At 43.8% G+C, this 17,987-nt stretch overlaps 1 long non-coding RNA gene and 1 other non-coding gene across 2 annotated transcripts; one reads left to right on the forward strand and one right to left on the reverse strand.

The window, feature by feature from the left end:
- Positions 1 to 8,193: 8,193 nt before the first annotated feature.
- Positions 8,194 to 15,195, forward strand: Gm39204. The gene is made up of 2 exons (XR_878953.2): positions 8,194 to 8,406; positions 14,648 to 15,195. It is a non-coding gene; the product is annotated as a predicted gene, 39204 (long non-coding RNA).
- A 341-nt stretch (positions 15,196 to 15,536) lies between these two features.
- On the reverse strand, positions 15,537 to 15,643 carry Gm22044. Its single transcript, XR_003947639.1, has one exon. It is a non-coding gene; the product is annotated as a U6 spliceosomal RNA (small nuclear RNA).
- Between the last annotated feature and the right edge of the window lie 2,344 nt (positions 15,644 to 17,987).

The raw sequence follows: 17,987 nt of genomic DNA on the forward strand, positions 1-17,987 counted from the left end.
CTGGAGGACTGTGCCAGGTAGAGACGGGGAGAGGCAGCAGCACATTGTTGTCATCAGCAAATGAATCTGCAATGTCTTGGAAGGCTTATGGGCACAGTAGACCAAACACTTTGAGTGAGAAACAGTATTGCCCAGAGTCTTCATTCTGAATCAAAATAAGTTCCTGTTAACAGTATCGTGATGGAGATAAAGATGGATTAAACTGAATAAATATTTCCACATATCTGGTTCGGATAGTCAAAGATCCATATAATTAATGTCTTGAATTATATCCTGTATTAATGTGGCATTCAACAAATACTCCAGTAGCTCAGTGAAATCAATAGCCAGGTTTGCCTGGTTGGAAGAATATATTTACATATTAATAGTAATACCAGTTAGCAAGTTAGCAGCTTGACTTTATGGCTGATATTTAAAATCATAAGTTACCAATAACTTTTGAAGGTCTGGGACCATTCTATACTTTTATAATATCTCCTTGCCTTTTTGCAAAACAAAACAATTCTATGCCAGCAGAGAAGTAATAAGTCAGTTAGACATGTCGTAAATTAACTCCAAACAGCAAAGCCAAATATTCAAACTCAACTTCAGAAATGATCTCTTGGCTCAGACATCAATAAATGGAGAAATGGCAGCAGGTTAATCCTTCACTTGTTGTAGGCCAAGGATAGAGATGTGGTCCTGATTATTCCCGGAAGCATGAAAAAAAAAAGGTGATTGAGTTGGTTATTCATAATAAATAAAGAAGTGACAAGGGCCTGGTCATCAGAAAGGGAACAAATTAAATTACAGCGTGAGGACCGGAGCAATAATTTAAAGAAATCCATTATTGATGAGAATAATCACAACCACTCAATGCGTATGGAGCACTGGAGAAGGAGGGCCAGTCAGCTGTCACCCCTAAACCCTCTTCACAAGACAACACTTGTTGTAGGAGAGGCTGAGGCTAGACTCCTGAGGGCTCCAGCTATTAGCTGCTGTTAGCACCATGAGAAAGATGGTCAAAACAGAGATTTGTGCCTCACCAAAAAGTGTCATGGGAAATAAAAATCAAATGTGACACTCAATGTAATAAACGACAAGGGAAGGAGAACCATTAAAGTCAAATATTTTACACATTGTAGGAAGAGTCTCAGAGTAGGGAGCGTTCCTGCTCCTACAAGAGTCATAGAGGAGCTACTAAAAAATAATTATCGGCCATGTGGAAATGAAAACACTTTTACTAAGAATTTCTTTTTTGAAAGATGAAAAGGCAAAGGAGTCAACTCTGGCGCTTTTAAAGCAATATTGAACTCAATAAATACAAGTAATAAGACTAATGTTTTAGACTGCCTGCATTATGGTCAGTTTGGGGAAAGAAGACAGAGAAGGCTGAAGACAGGGAGGCAAGGAGAGAAAATGGGTTTCTTCTATCTGCTGTGGCTCTGCAAACCTGTTCAGCCCCTCACTTTTGTTCCTGACCCACCAACAGACAGCCCACACACACACAGCTACGTGGCAACTTCCCATGTTATGGCTTCCACAGCCTTCTCGGGAGCCTTCAGTTCTGGAACCGCTCTCAGTACTAACCTCTAGGGAACAGCGCTACCTTTTATTTTCCTGAGAAGTTCAAAGTAATTGAGCATAAGTGGCCCCCATATAGTCCTCCTCTGCATGCTTCCCTTCTTCCTCAAGCCTCCCTTTCTACTGCACTGTCTCAAAGAGGACATGCCCATGCTCGTGTTAAAGCCTAGACCCTCCACCTTCACCAAGGGAGGTTCCCCTACAGCGCTAACCAGTTAACCCATTCTTCTTGTTCTAAACACTCCAATTGTGAAATAGAATCAAGATGCTGTGGTCCAAATGTTCATAGTTTGAAAGCTAACTCCCAATGCGATTGGTAGTTTTAAGTTATGCAGCCTGGCCACATGGATGAGATTCGTGCCCTGTACAAGTGGAGGGAGCTGGCTTGTTGTCTCTCCCTGTGTGAGAACACAGCCGAGCCACCACCTGGTAAACAGTAAAGCCCTCCCTCAGACTTACCTCTGCTGGCAACTTGGTCTAAGACTTCTCAGCACCCAGAACTGTGAGCCATAAATTTGCATTGTTTATAAATGTCCTGTCGTAAGGTGTTTTGCTAAGACATTCTGAAGGGACTAAAATACAGCAAAAAAAAAAAAATTACATTTTGAAATTTTAAAATGTTCTCATATAATTTCCTTTAAACCCTCACAACCCACCTCTGAAGCAGATGTAATTATTTTCCCCTTTTGACTTTCAGGGTGAGGTGAGCCAGCAACGCTTGCACAGTAGAGGACTCGGTGGAACTTTCCAGTTTCAAGCCCTGTACACCCGGAGCTGGCACCTCCGTGTAATCACTACGATGGAGCTTCCTACATGCAGAACATACTTCCCTAGCTGGGTTGGGGGATACTTAGATATTCAGTCCCACTGCCCTCCCAGGGTTGAGATGTTGGGTCACATCCAGCCAGGGGTGACATCATGCATGAATCTCCACAGGAGTAACGACTTGACTGAGGCTGAGCATTGTAGGGTGGCCAGTTTGCCCTGCTCTGCCTGGCATTTAGCATTCCCATTTCTGAACAAAGCAATGGCCAGTGCTTTAAGAAAACACTGACCCGATGCCTACGCCCATCTGCTGTCCACCCTGCCTTTTATCACTGCGTGTCACAAAGTCCCACCATACATACTAGTTGAGTCTTTACTGAAGTCAGAGCCACATAGTAGGTGCTAATATGCAAGGATGGACAAGAAATCCCCCTACACTCAAGTTGTTTACTGTCACATGAGGAAGATCATATACACTCAGATGAGCACAATGCAAAGTTATCCTCTAACTTCTACTTATACACCATCTAGACAACGGAATGTGTGTAAATGCATGCACGCGCGCACACACACACACACACTTGAATAGTTTTAAGTAACAATTTAAAATTTTTAAGTATTTTGTTCTCCTTTGTAGGGGGGAGAGTCGTCAGAACACAGCACTACCAAGTCTGTTCTCTCCTTCTACCTTCACATGGGTTCCAGGGATCGAACTCACAGTGTCAGGTTAGTGCAACTAGTGCCTTTACCCTCAGTGTCATCCCACAGGTCCCTTAAAATGACTCAATTTAAACAAACCCATGCACTTTGAATCTTGTAAGGAAGGAATGGAGTCTCTAGAAGGAAAGTGCAACCACCAGAATCTAGGGTAAAAGCAATGACCAGTGTAAATGGGAAGCTGAGTTATTAGATTGGCACCTAGATGCAACAAGACAGCAATTCAGGTAGTACAGCAAGAGTGGGGGAGGAGTAGAAGAAAGATGCAGTCAATCTTCCAACATCAGCGAAGCCAGAAGACTTGTACTTCCCATCATGAACCAGTGACTGGTACCAGCTTATTGTTCCCACCATGGCTACTAGGACAGAATAATGGACAGAATAAATAAGTCAACATCACACAATGGACAAGTGACAACTGTTAGGACCAGAAGGCACTTCTTCATAGAGATAGGCTCCAAAAGAGACTCAAAGCCCTACCTGGTGGGTAGTGTCTCTGGACCCTGGATTTCAAAAGCAAATCAGAGCACAGCTCACCACTCACTGGGACTGGAAAGCAAAGCTTCTTCATCCCTCAGAACGTAATCACTTGGTACCCCAAATTTAAATTTCAGTGGTTGTTATCTTGTCCTGGACTCCTTCCTCAGAAGGAAGCCTTCTTAAGGACAGGGAAGAAAGACTATCCTTTTATCCACTGCTGTGGCGCTAAAATGTCTGCTTAGTTTTCTTGACTGCCTGGGATGAAAGTGAGTGGGTGGTGTGGAAGCCATGAGCGAGCCCAGACTCTGGATCGACAGAAGAGAGTTGGAAGAAGAGGGAACCACTGTGCTATCCCGGTTGAAGGAGGGGTGTGCCGTAGTAAAGGGGGATACATGGAAACATGGGACATGGATGTGTTGGAAGGGACTTTCTTTCACCGGCTGGAAAGCTGGTGACTATAACTTCTGAAGACCCCACTCAAGGCTGGAGGTTGGAATGTCAGAGGTGAGCTTGTCAGAGAACTGAAGATAAAATGTGTGAAGGAAGAGCTCCAGGAAGGAAGGAAGGTTGTTTATCTCTGCATAGCACTTCACTCCACACTCAGGGGCATCAAATAATCAAGACTCAACACCCTCTTCCTGAATCCCTGAGGTTTCTCTTCCTCACACACCTGCAAGGTTTTGTTTGTTTGTTTGTTTGTTTGTTTGTTTGTTTGTTTGTTGGGGTTGCAGAGCTGATTTCTTCAGTGTCATTGCTAAGGTCTCTGCTGGCAGCAGCAGCCTGGTGCCAGGCCTTTCTGTCTCCACAGACCTCGCTGGTGTCCAGTCAGGGCCTCCTCATAGTGGACTGTCACATGGACTCTTGAGTCCCCAGAAAGAAAGCAGGGACTCCAGCCACCAGTCTCATCCCCACTGAAGGCCAATCCAGATGTCTACAGAAGAAAAACAAATCATAATAGTTCATCTCCCCCCCACAATGTGTGTGTGTGTGTGTGTGTGTGTGTGTGTGTGTTGTAACTCTAGCCAAGCATGTAAAAGACCTGTATGACAAGAACAATTCTCAGATTCATATGGAAAAACAAAAATTCCAGGATAGCTAAAACAATCCTGTAGAGTAAAAGAACTTCTGGGGGACTCACCGCCCCTGATTTCAAGCTGTACTACAGAGCAATAGTAATAAAAGCTGCCTAGTATCAGCATAAAAACAGACAGGTTTCAATGGCATCAAATCAAAGAAGCCAAAACCTACAATGGGAAGAAGAAATCATCTTCAACAAATGGTGCTGGACTAACTGGATATCTTCATGTAGACGAATGCAAATGGATTCATCACCCTACATAAAACTCAAGATCAAGTAAAATCAGGAACCATAACATAAAACTGGATACACAAAATCTTATAGACAGACGAGAAAGTGGAAAATAACCCCTAAACTCACTGGTACAGGAGACAAGTTCCTGAACAGAACTTATGCTCTAAGATCAACAATTGACAAATGGGACCTCATGAAACTGAAAAGCTTCTGTAAGGCGAAGGACACCATCAATAGAACAAAATGGCACCTACAGATTGGGAAAGGGTCTTCACAAACCTTACATCTGACAGAGGACTAATATCCAAAATATATAAAGGATTCAAGAAGACACTAGCAAACCAATAACAATTTTAAAATGAGGTACAGCTGGGCGTGGTGGCGCACGCCTTTAATCCCAGCACTTGGGAGGCAGAGGCAGGCAGATTTCTGAGTTCGAGGCCAGCCTGGTCTACAGAGTGAGTTCCAGGACAGCCAGGGCTACACAGAGAAACCCTGTCTCGAAAAAACAAAAACAAAAGCAAACAAACAAAAAAGGTACAAAACTAAACAGAATTCTCACCTGAGGAATCTCAAATGGCCAAGAAGCACTTAAAGAAAAGTTCAAAATCCTTAGTCATCAGGGAAATGCAAATAAAAACAACTCTGAGATTCCATCTCATACCCATCAGAATGGCTAAGATCAAACACTTAAGCACAACCCATGCTGGTGAGGATGTAGAGGAAGGGGAACACTCCTCTACTGTTGGTGGGAGTGCAAACTGGTACAACCACTCTGAAAATCAATCTGCCTGTTTTTCAGAAAACTGGAAATAGCTCTACCTCAAGACCCAGCTATATCACTCCTGGGCATATGCCCAAAAGATGCTCCACCATCCCACAAGCACACTTGCTCCACTATGTTCATAGCAGCTTTATTTGCAATAGCCAGAAACTGGAAACAACCCAGATGTCCATCAACCAAAGAATGAATAAAGAAAAATGTCTCATTTACACAATGAAGAACTACTCAGCTATTTAAAAAGGGGGGTGGCATCATGAAATTTGTAGGCAAATGGATGAAACTAGAAAATATCATCCTAACTGAGGTAACCCAGAGCCTGAAAGACATGCATGGTATATACTCATTTATAAGTGGTTATTAGCCAAAATGTACAGGATACCCACACTACAATCCACACACACAAAGAATCTAAATGATAAGGAGGGCTCAAGGGGGGATGCTTGAATCTCACCCAAAAGGGGAAATAAAACAGTCATTAAAGGTAGATGGAAGAGGGAACTGGGTGGGAGAGAGGATGGGGAGGAGAAAAAGAGGAAGAGGTAGGGATCAGGTGTCAGGAGAGAGGGCAGAGAGACTGAATGGAAGAAAGAAAAAAGATACAAGGTGCAAAACAATCAAGGAAAGTACCTTATGTCACCCTCTGGTTCCTGTGTGCACATGTACACACATGTACACATGCATATGTCCATGCAAACATATAAAATTACAGCAAGAGAGATGAGAGGACTCCTGCTAAGCTCTCTTGCCCAATACTTGAGTGTGGCCAGAAAGACATCCAGCCACTGTCCAGCCTGTCCAAGATCCAGAAGTGACTTGCTTAAGATAACCCAGAAGAACGGCCATGGGGACACCATCCACTCCTAATAACTGTTTCCTTTGGGAACACATGCCTTCCTTTCATGAACAAAAGGGCACCCACATCCAGTGCTTAGCCTCCAGCATGGACCTTTTCAAGTCTTACTAGAGCATCCAATATTTATCACACTTCCTTGCAACCTCTTAGCCAGCGTCCGTGCCATTAATGCCAAGCCAATCCATTATACTCTTCCTGGATCCAAGCATAGTGGACATATGTTCTTTTAGCAAATCTGCATCCAAACACCCTCCTTCCTGTAACTACAGTTGGGAGCACAGTCCACTCATTCTTGCTGCTTACAACTCAGGGACATCTTCACCCACACCTATGATGGTCCGTGCACTGTGGTACTGTCTAGGGCACTCTCGCTAGTCCAAGGTAAAGTACCCTGATGCACTAGAGCTAAGATACAATGAGACCCAGCAGACACTTCTGGGAATGAACATCTATCTCTCTCTTTCCATGCTAAATCTGAGGGGACAAATGGATTAGAGCTGTGGTATTTGCTACAGTGGATAGCCCAGATAAGAGCTTCCTCAGGAGAAGCAAATACTGAAAGAAAGAGGCAGCAAACCAAGTTTCAAAGCTTCTTCTAGAGTCCTGAATACAGGAAGAAAGGCTTAGAGCACTCCAAGGCCTGAGCTTCCCAAAGAGCCATTAAGTCAAAGTTTTCCTCAAGAGAGAACTTTGCAACTGGCTAGATTTTGACTCTGGAACATTCCAAAGGTTCATGTGAATGCCAAGTCCCCAGGTAGACTCTATTTTAAGTGGTGGAACCTTTAAGAGGAAGAGTCTAGTTGGAGGAGAGCAGGACACTTGGGCAGCCTCTGAAGGAGACTGTGATCTTGCTTTCACCCTCCCACATCCCCCTCCCCTTTTCACCCCCATAGAGTGATGTCAGCACTGTGGTTTCACCTGTAACACCACCATACTGCACACCACAGGCCCAGAACTCTGCATAGAATAGCTGATTGCCTCAACAAAAAGCCAGCTACCCTACAGTTACAACCAAAGAGTCCTATGTGCCTGCATCTCCATCCCAAACACGTTTATAGGATGCCTGCTACATTTATGAGTTCTCTTCATCATATGAAAAATGATTTCCATCTTGTACTAGCATACAAATATTCCCTGCTAAGGACTGTTCACTTTCTTAAGGGCATCCTTGATAATCACATGCGATCTTGAATGGAAATGAAAGTTTTTCTGGGTTTTAAACCAAGCTCCTGATATCTTTTTCTTCGTCTCTTTCACTTACAACCAGCATTGGTTTCCTATGTGCTCAGTCTGTGCCTTTGAGAAGTCATGAGAAGTGCAAGATGGGCGCTATCCAGGCAAGGTGGCGTACCCACACCCCCTACATAGGAGAAAGTAAAGTGATTCCAAACTGAGCAAGGGCTGATGGGAAGGACCAGTGGCTCCAGCCTTTGTAAGACCTTCCATGAGATTCGACGCCAAAGCCAGGAAGTCTGTCCTTCCTCCTTTATTGTCATTTTTAGTCTTGTCTATACATTAAAAGATGAAAATTTTGAGATACAGGAGAAATACCATGTAACAAACATCCAAGTGTCTTCTGTATACTTGGTCCTTTGTTTACTCTGGAGACAGAATAATTTGTCACAGAATTTTTATTCTAGTGGGGAAGGTTGGTCAAAGGGAAACATACATAAATGTTCAACAGGTTCCCCAAATTATTGTGTATCTATTTCCTTTCAGCTGAACTGCCCTCGTTGGAGGAAGCTCAGAAAGTTACAAGAGTCACAAGCCCCATGGTTCTAAGAGTAATAAGCTATTGCTGAGGAGAGGAGACTATTCTGTAGCCCTGCCTGCAGGTCTGCAGGGAGCTCCGTGGATACAGCCCTCCCACTCCACCACCATGCTGGAGAGGGATTTGGGGGAAGGCAGCTGCCTCCGAGGCCTCAAGTTCCTGTAAGCAACCTCAGTCAACTCATTGGTTCAGTAAGCTAGACTTGGGGAAAAATGGAACCTTTAGTTTCTTGTTGGTGCCGCGTCTCCCACAGAAAAGTCATCCTGTAATGAAGATGGTCCCAGGAAGGTAGACACGATTGGTTGAAGTTTGGTGTGGTCTGCCTTTGATATGCTATTTGCAGAAGTATGCATTGAGCCAGGCTGTGCCCTGCACAACCATCTGGAATTAGGGCATCCCAAGCAAAGAAATATCTGCAAAGTTCCCAAGACAGCCAACTTCTCCTTCAGGGACTCAAAACTAGGGCCTATTGTATTTTAGAGACTCACAAATATTTCCATTTCTTCTACAACCAGAGAAAGTAATTTTCAGGCCAAAGGAAATGTTTTAATATATATTTATACATTTATTTTTTACTAATACAGTCATAAGATATAAATTCATTTTTTGAATGAGACTATGCCTACCAAAGTCAGCATGCAATCCAGGGTGTTTGAAACAGGAAAAGGCTGGGTTTGCTGGAAGAAAAGCAAACGTGAGCAGAGGCATTAGGGTAGCAAGGACAGCAGTCAGTGAGGGCAGTGGTGCAGCCCAGGAGAACCTCAGCGCTCCACAAGAGCTGGCAGCTGATGATAACAGATGCAACCGAGAAACCTGAGCGGCTCAGAGTCTCCAACACCACTCAAGTCCACAGTGGGACTGAACGGCACTGGCCATTTCCCAAAAAGGACTTCCTTGACTTCTTCATTCTTTAGCAGTTAAAGTAAACAGCTTCTTGTGGACACCGATGATCCCGTAAATCTCAAGATCAGCTTCTGCTTCATCTGAGCTTGATGGTTTCCTTCTGACCACCCCCCTCTCCACTGTGGGAAGAATGACAACTTAAGAGCGACGTCGAAGCACCTTGCAATATTCAGACACCATAAAACAACAGAGTGCTGTCATGATGGCCAAGAAGAAGAAGAAATAACACATTGGCCTGTGAATGGACTTTGGCTTGGATGTAAATGACCTTTCTTACTGGCTTGCCAACCTCATGCCCATACCCAGCACAATCAGGAATCTCTCAGCCACAGCCAATCTTTCAAGAAGGATTTGTTGCACTGAGTTGTGAACTCATAATGTTTATGATGGTGCTCATGGCTGCCTGTGTACTAACATCCGTGATATTTAAAGCAGCTAATGGAGAGAGTCTGACTTGCTGCATGGCCTCTCTGCTGTTCTAGATCTTGGGGAGACAATTGAGGCCATCTCTCATTCTCTACGGAACATATTAGCATTTAACATGACCCAGTGGGACTGGAGCCTGAGACACCAGGCTAGGAATGGCATTTCCAACCTCAAGGGCCTTTGTAAAGGTAGCCTGATGGAGGAAGCATGCCCAGCCTACGCACCCCCAGAAGGAAATAAGTCAAGACGCCTTAAAGCTTGTAAGGTCAAAGGGCTCCAAGATTTTGCCAGAACTACTTTAGGAAGTCCCATTTTATTACATTCTTTAGTGTGCACAAATACTAAATGAAAAACAATGTAAAAACAAACAGCCTATGCATTTTCAGGTTGGGGGGTTAGAGGAAGAAGAACAATTGGTTTTAATGATACCTAAGGGAGAGACAAGTCCCACGAATGACACAGGACCCCAGATTTAGACTTGGAACTCTATAAAACAACATTGTGAGATGGCTTTTACTTTCCAGAAGTAATTATGCCAGAGGAGGTATGGAAGTTAAATTTCCTGTTTGTTTTTTTTTTTTTTTAGCATCTTCCTCTGTGTGTGTGTGTGTGTGTGTGTGTGTGTGTGTGTGTGTGTGTGTGTGTGTGTGTGTTGTTCATGTATGGGTACAAATGCCTAGTCATGTCTGTGTGTTAGACAAATATTCATGTTAGGCCAGAGCCTGACATCAGATGTCTTCAATGACTCTCTGTTTTCTTAAGATAGGGTATTTCAATTTGTCTAGACTGGCTGGCCAATCTGCTCCAGAGATCTAACTATCTCTGACTCATCCCACAGCACTTGGGCTGCAGACATATGCTGTTACATCTTGCTTCTACATGGATGCTGTGCATTCAAACTCACTTCCTCATGTTTGCATGACAGGCACTTCACCTGGTCTGAGCCATCTCCGGACACCTGTCTTAGCATCTCTCTGAGTTAGGGTTACTATGATGTGATGAAACACCATGACCAAAAGCAAGCCACTGGGAAGAAAAGGACTTATTTGGCTTATGCTTCAGAGTTCATCACTGAAGGAGTCAGTACTGAAACTCAAACAGGGAAGGCACCTGAAGGCAGGAGCTGATGCAGAGACCAGGGAGGGTGCTGCTTACTGGTTTGCTCCTTATGTCTTTCTCAGCCTTCTCAGAGAACCCAGGAGCCTCATTCCAGGGATGGCATCACTTTATGACAGGCCAAACCTTCCCCTGTCAATGCCCTCCAGACTTGCTGGCAGCCTGAGACTATGAAGGCAGTTTTTAAATTGAGATTCTTCCTCTCAGATGACTGGGCTTGTACCCAGTTAACATAAAAGCACAGCCCCTGGTTTCTGGTGAACACAGCTTCCAGACGGAAAAGCTCATGAACGCATTGGAGAGTGAAATTTGGGACATTTTCAACCCTAAACTTATTTTTTGTGGAACTCAAATCAAAACAAAAGAAACTGAATGAAGTATTGAACAGACCCACTTTGTGAAGATTGATCGTAGAAGAACAGTCTTGGATATTGCCTTTTCTCATTTGATTCCTTTAAAGTTCTCCATTGCTTCCAAGTAACATAGGGACCTGGATTGTCCCACAAAGGCTCTTGTGTTAAAGATGTGGTCCCCAGTATGGTGCTTTGGGTGCTCTGGCACTCTACCCAGTGGGCCCCAATTGACAGAAGTTGGGCCAATAGGGAGGGGACCCCTGGAGGATTGTGGGTTCCTGGTCTCTTCTTTCTTCCTTTACTGTTGTATCTTAACTGTAAGAGCAACAGTTTTCTTCCACCACACCATTCTACCTTAATGTTCTGCCTTTCCACAGACCAGGACAATGCAGCCTGATGCTTCTAAAAACTTAGAACCCAAACAAACCCCTCTCTTTCTAACATAGTTATTTCCTCTGTTTTCTACAATCTGATGACCAGTGAGCCTGACTAAAGATGCTAGGACTCCTACCTGTAACCTGGGAGGACCCCAAAGCACTTCTGATGAAGACTGACACAACCAAGCTGTGTAGTTGAGTGCAGCCTCCCAGAGGGTCTACTATTTAGAAAAGAAATGCCTGTTGCTGCCCTTTGCTTGTGCTCTGGGTCTGGCCTGAGTGCACTCATAGAGAGAGTGGGCAGGCTTTAGCAGGTAACAGCAGTAGCAGCAGGGATGAGGGAGGGCAGGCTGGGAAGTCCTGGGGCTGCTGTGGCAGTGTCTGGAACAGAGGCATGTAACGGCTGACCCACTCTCAACAGCTCCAGAGCCCAGAGGATGGGAAGCTTGGCTTTCTTTCTTTCTTTCTTTCTTTCTTTCTTTCTTTCTTTCTTTCTTTCTTTCTTTCTTTCTTTCTGGTCAATAGACAATAACAGACATTTCACCATTTTAGTCACTTTTAAATGTACAGTTTAGTGACATGAAGTATGCTCACATTTTTATGCACGTGTCATCTCGTCTTCTGTTTTTCCAAATGTAACCTCCACTAAAAAACTATTAATTCTCCATCTTTCTCAGCCCCCATTTTTCTATCCTATTTTCTAGCTCTGTCAACTTGACCACTCCAAGTAGCTCACATCACTGGGACCAGACAATATTTGTTTCCTGCATCCTTCACTTCATTTAGCACTGTGTCTTCATGGTCCACGTTGTAAGGCATGGCAGAATTTTCTTCCTTCCTGTTTGTGACACTCCTTCATTTGTTTGTGGCCCTAGGGCTTGAACCCAGAGTTTCACACATATTACAGTAAGCTCTACCCTAGCCCTCCTTCATCTTACTTGTACACTTATCTGTAGGTGGACATTTAATTGTTACTACAGATTTCTTATAGGGTCTCACTTTGTCTCCCAAGCTGTCCTGGAACTCATAGAGATTCACCTGCCTCTGCCTCTGCCTCCCAAGGGCATGAGACATCACACTGAGCTCCATTTTTCGTTGTTGTTGAGAATTTCATACAGTGAATTTTGTTCGTGTTCATTTCCCTCCTCTGGGGACCCACCTCTGCTTCTCCTCCACCCAGCCGTTTCTCCTCCACCTAGCCGTTTGTCTCCTTCCTCCCATCAAGGCCGTTTGTGCTGCCCCCATATTGTTAGATGTATGGCCTTCTGCTGGAACCTGGTCAACTTACCAGGGTTCTGCACTCTTAAAGAAAACTGACTTTCCTTTCCCAGCATTAAGAGTCGCCAACAGCTCCTAGGCTACAGGTGTAGATCCATGGCCAACTCCCAGATCCTTGCTGGGGTTCGGTCTGGCTCTGGCTTGCACATGTGTAGGTGTCTTGCTAAGTTTGTTTTAAAATTACATTTATTTAGAGAGGAGAGAAAGGGGAGAGGGAGGGAAGGAGAAAGAAGGAGAGACAGAGAGACAGAGACACAGAGAGAGCAAGAGAGCAAGGAATGAGGAACTCAAGTATGTGACCTTTGCATACAGTGTATGCAAAGGTCAGAGAACAGCTTGCAAAGTTATTTGTCTCCTTCCACCACTCAGGTTCTGGGAATCAAATTTGGATGGTTAGGTCTTGGTAGCAAATGCCTTTCTGCTGACCCATCTTCTCAGCCCCATTTCTACCTTTTGATGAGTATGAATGAGGAGAGAGTGAGTGTGGGTGTACAAATATCAGTCTGAGTGCCTGCTTTCAATTCTTTATATCTATACTCTAAACTGGAATTCCTGAATCACACAGTAATTTGACTTAATTTTTTGAGGGCTCGTAGCACAGCACCATTTAACATCCACACTAGCCATCCGCAGGAATACTATCATTTCCGTGTCCCCTTCGTACTTCTAAAACTTAAAACCTAACAGAGTGAAGGGAAAGGGTGACTTTTCAAGGACCTAAGATAGCATACTCTCACGATAAGATCTCTGCAATAAGTTCACCACTGGGAATGATAGGGTTGAAGTCTGCTGCTAAGTCGCTTTGAAAACTGAGAGTCTGTGTGTACAGCACAACATTTGAGGACCTTGGTGTCTTGCGTATGTCAGATAAGAGCAATGTATAAATGACAATGATTTGTATGGATCTCAAGGAGAAGTCATGAGCAAACAACCACAGATCAACCAACCTACAGATATGTTTTTGTATGGTGTGTTTATCCCCCAAACCTGACAACTTCTCAATTAAATTCAGATTTCCTGTTTCTCTTGAGGCATGGGAAGACATATAAATGATGGGATGGATCCTGGTCATGGTGTGACCTGTTCACACATGTGACATGCTCATGGTATATGATCCTGTCCACCCCAGCCCAAATCACAAACCAAGAGTGGAGTCAAGTGATTTGCCGGGAAAAAACAAACAAAAACCTTTCAGTAAGATGCAAGCTCCTTGGTCAGAACATCTGAAGTGAGAGGTATCGTGTTATTGTTTGCTGTGTTCACATGCTCAGCTACCAAGCTCATTGTTTTCTTGTTGATCTTTAAATAAAAGTGACTATCAAAGTCTAAGGTTTCTGTTGCTGTGAGCGTTTTCTATGAAGACTTGTCCTTAGGAATTTTTTTCCATGAGAATAGGGACCAAGATTCTTGGTTTACATCATATACCAGAATACAAGCAGTGTGGGCTAATTCGGCATTACTGCATCTAATACTGTTACTATTGCTGCTGCTATTCCTGAGGGTGTCTGTGGTGTGTAGAATAAAATCACACAACACATCAAGTATCAGCCACACAGGTACTGAAAACAGTGTGTGATTAAAGCCATTCATTCAAAGCTCATGAAGATAACCAGACTGCTTGGGCAACTTTAGTCTTCCCCAGGACAGGAATCCAGTCCTGGCTGTGGTTACACTTTATTCAAAGTTGTTTATATGGATTTCATGTTATTTTCTTTATGTGTAAAAAATAGCTTTGTGAGTGTAGAGAGAATCATAGTTTGTAAAATACGAGTTGTTCTCTTCCCTCTCTTCCCCCGCCCCCTTCCCTCTCTGCTCATGTTGGACAGTGGTAAAGCAACATCTTACACGCACAATGTTGCTTTTTCTTAAGAGTAAAAAACATCAAAGTATTAATTATGATTTGTGACAGACGAATGCCAAATAATTCTAGGTCATTTATTTTATTTCAGGCACAACAATAGACGGTGGGAAGGAAGAAAATCATGAAACCCTCAACAAATGTTTCTTAACTGAAAATCTCAGCCATGTAAATGTCATGATGCCTAAAATTCCTGCTGCAGAAGGTCACAGCCATGTCACAGCATGAGGATCCTGAAGGCAGAACCAGTGTGCTCCAACTTCTCCTCAAGTAACGAAAGCAGATGAGAACCCATCCATCCCCTGGGAATCTGGAGTTGGAGCTTGAAGCTGTTCCCAGGAAAAAGACTTTGAACCTTGCCCTTTGACCTGAAGTTCACAAAGAGCTTGGGCCTCATGGTGCTTTCCATGGAGCATCACTGGGCTTATGGATCCAGCTAAGCCACCTGCCGCCATCTGAATCTTAAGCCCATGTTGGTGCTGTTGGGAAGCAAAAGACCATTAAGGGCATGGTTCCAAAGAAGGCTGTGAGATCATAGTCTCACATCTTTTCTTCTCTCAGCTTTGCTCCCCTGATGTTGTTGCATACGGTTTTTCTCTGCCACACGTTTTACAGACCTTAAACAGCAGTTAGACAGTGTGGTCTGGAAGCTCCTTCTTTATACGTTATTTCGGGGATATTGCTGCACTGGTGGAAAGCTGATTAGCTCCCAGCCCAAATGCATATAGGATAAGCATATGCATTATCCAAGGGTGTATGGTATATCCATATATATCTTTTTATTATTTTTTTTAAATTAGATATTTTCTTCATTTACATTTCCAATGCTATCCCAAAAGTCCCCCATACCCTCCCCCCCCCACTCCCCTACCCACCCACTCCCACTTCTTGGCTCTGGCGTTCCCCTGTACTGAGGCATATAAAGTTTGCAAGATCAGTGGGCCTCTCTTTCCAGTGATGGCCAACTAGGCCATCTTCTGAAAAATATGGAACACTTCACAAATTTGCGTGTCATCCTTGCGCAGGGGCCATGCTAATCTTCTCTGTATCGTTCCAGTTTTAGTATATGTGCTGCTGAAGCGAGCACCCATATATATCTTAATAAATTTTTTTGTGTAATTTTTTTGAAAGTTAAAATTGTCTGACTTTTCCTCAACAAATATATGAACAAAAAGAGCATTCCCAAAAAAGTAATCATATTTTCCCTAGACTTCTGAGTAACCCATATGTATTCTTATTGCAACTGCATAAAAATAAGGTATTTGTACTACTGAAGACACTAGCATTACTAGTTAATTGACTTATTGCTGTTTTTTTAATTAAGTTATAGTAATCACACAAGCTTCATTGCTAAAAACTTGAAAAATAAAAGACAAAAGATGAACACTTATCTTGTTGATTAATATTTTAGGATAATAAAAGCATAAGGAGGCCTTGGAAAATAGAGGAAGGACACAGATTTTGAATTAAAGGCGACTATGCAGCCCATCCATCAGCAGAGAGCAGGCTCGGGAGTGCTACCATAGTCAGTCTTTCTGAGTGGTAAAATGATCAGGACTGGGCTGACAAGACGGCTTAGTAGGTAAGGGAGACTGCTGCCAAGCCTCACAGCCTGAATTTGACCCCACAGACTCATGCGGTGAAAGAGAAAACCAACTCCCACAAGTTGTCCTCTGACCTCCTTGCGTGTACAAAGGCACACATACAAATATACACAGATATAAATAAATAAATTCCACAAAAGTTTCAATAGTCCAGGTCTTTAGAGACAAGAAGAAGAAATGAGTATGAATAAGCTAAAGGGAGGAGAGGGGGCGGAGCAAAAGGAACATCCGGGCCAGGCCTGGAGAGAAGTTACATAAGGTCACCTTGGATTTCTACAGAGCCAAGATGGTCTTAAGTCCCAGGACACCATGGTTTCACTTTGAGCAACAGACTACCTGTCAGGTTTTCCTTTGGTCATCTGCTAATGAGATGCTTGGCGTTTAGCCAGGGACCACTCTTGCCTCTCTCCAAGCCTCGTTCACTGGTCTCAGAGAAGCTGTGAAGTTTTGTAAAAGCTACAGGGTCAGAGTCAATATCTCTATTTGTTTCCAGTGGCATGCGTAGTGCCCAGCACGTAGTAGGCTTTCACTGGCTATTTGCTGAATGAATGAAAAGTACTTTCATTAGTCTGGGGTCAGGGAAAGAGTAGAATTCACCATTCAAATGAGAAGGCTTTACTTTGTATATAGCTCTCTCTCTCTCTCTCTCTCTCTCTCTCTCTGTGTGTGTGTGTGTGTGTGTGTGTGTGTCCATGCCCAGAGATTGACATCAGGTATCTGTCACTCTCCAACTTGTGTTTTTGAGAAAAGATCTCTCCCTGGTTGGGCTAGACTAACTGACCAGTGAACCCCAGAGATCTGCCTGTCTTTTCCTCCCTTGTGATGAGATCCCAGACATTTTCTAGCACATCCAATGTTTTATATGAGTGCTATGGATATAAACTCGGGTCCTTGTGTTTACATGAACGCTATTGTATCTGCTAAGTCATCTCCTAGACTGTACAGGAGAAATCTTTCATGGAAGAACCACGTTTGAAGCTGGCAGTGGTGGTATACGTCTATAATCCAAGTGTCAGAGGTAGAAGCAGAAGGATTGGAAATGTAACATCGGTGTCTGATATGTGCTGAATCTCAGGCTGGCCTGGCCTGTGTGTGGAAATGGATGACTAAGGAACAACTAGAACTAGTGAAGCGTGCAGACACTAGTGACAGTAGCAAGCCATGGCCACCCCAGGGCTGAAGGAGCAGGCAAGAATAAGCATAACTGTAGTCTAAAGTCTGAAGTAGCTGATGAAGGGCTAAGAGGCTGCATTTGCACAGGAGCAAAACTGCAGCCAGCAGGCAGCAAAGCTGGGAGAGGCGTAGGATGATCTAGCTCTGCCCTCTCACCTCCCACTCTCTTCCTCTTACCTGTGCCTGCTGCCTAGATCCAAAAGTACATCCAGGCGCTGGGGAGTGTGGGTGGCGCATTTTTATAAGAGGTCAGACTCTACAGCAGGGAATGGACAGAGGAGGGGACAGCAATCAAGGGACAAATGTGGAAAAACTAGCCGAGACTCACACACACACACACACACACACACACACACACACACACACACACACACACACACTCACACAGGCACACACAGGCACACACAGGGAATTCACTGTCTGCTTTGGCATGCTTGCATCCTGATTACTTCTGGAGATGATTTATCTTTCATTAACATGGTTGACATCTACCTGGGAGTTCACACTTGCCCTTCAGGAAACTGGGAGCAAGACTTCCTGGGGAGAGCACTCCAAGATCGAGATCACTCCTTTCTTATGAAAGAAAAGCTGGAGTCTCCTGACCTTTAGGGTATAAGGCTGGTTGCTCTGTCCCTCTGCCTGATTGATTTGAGA

This window comes from Mus musculus, chromosome 8, assembly GCF_000001635.26.
Source record: "Mus musculus strain C57BL/6J chromosome 8, GRCm38.p6 C57BL/6J".
NCBI classification, from domain to species: Eukaryota; Metazoa; Chordata; class Mammalia; order Rodentia; family Muridae; genus Mus; species Mus musculus.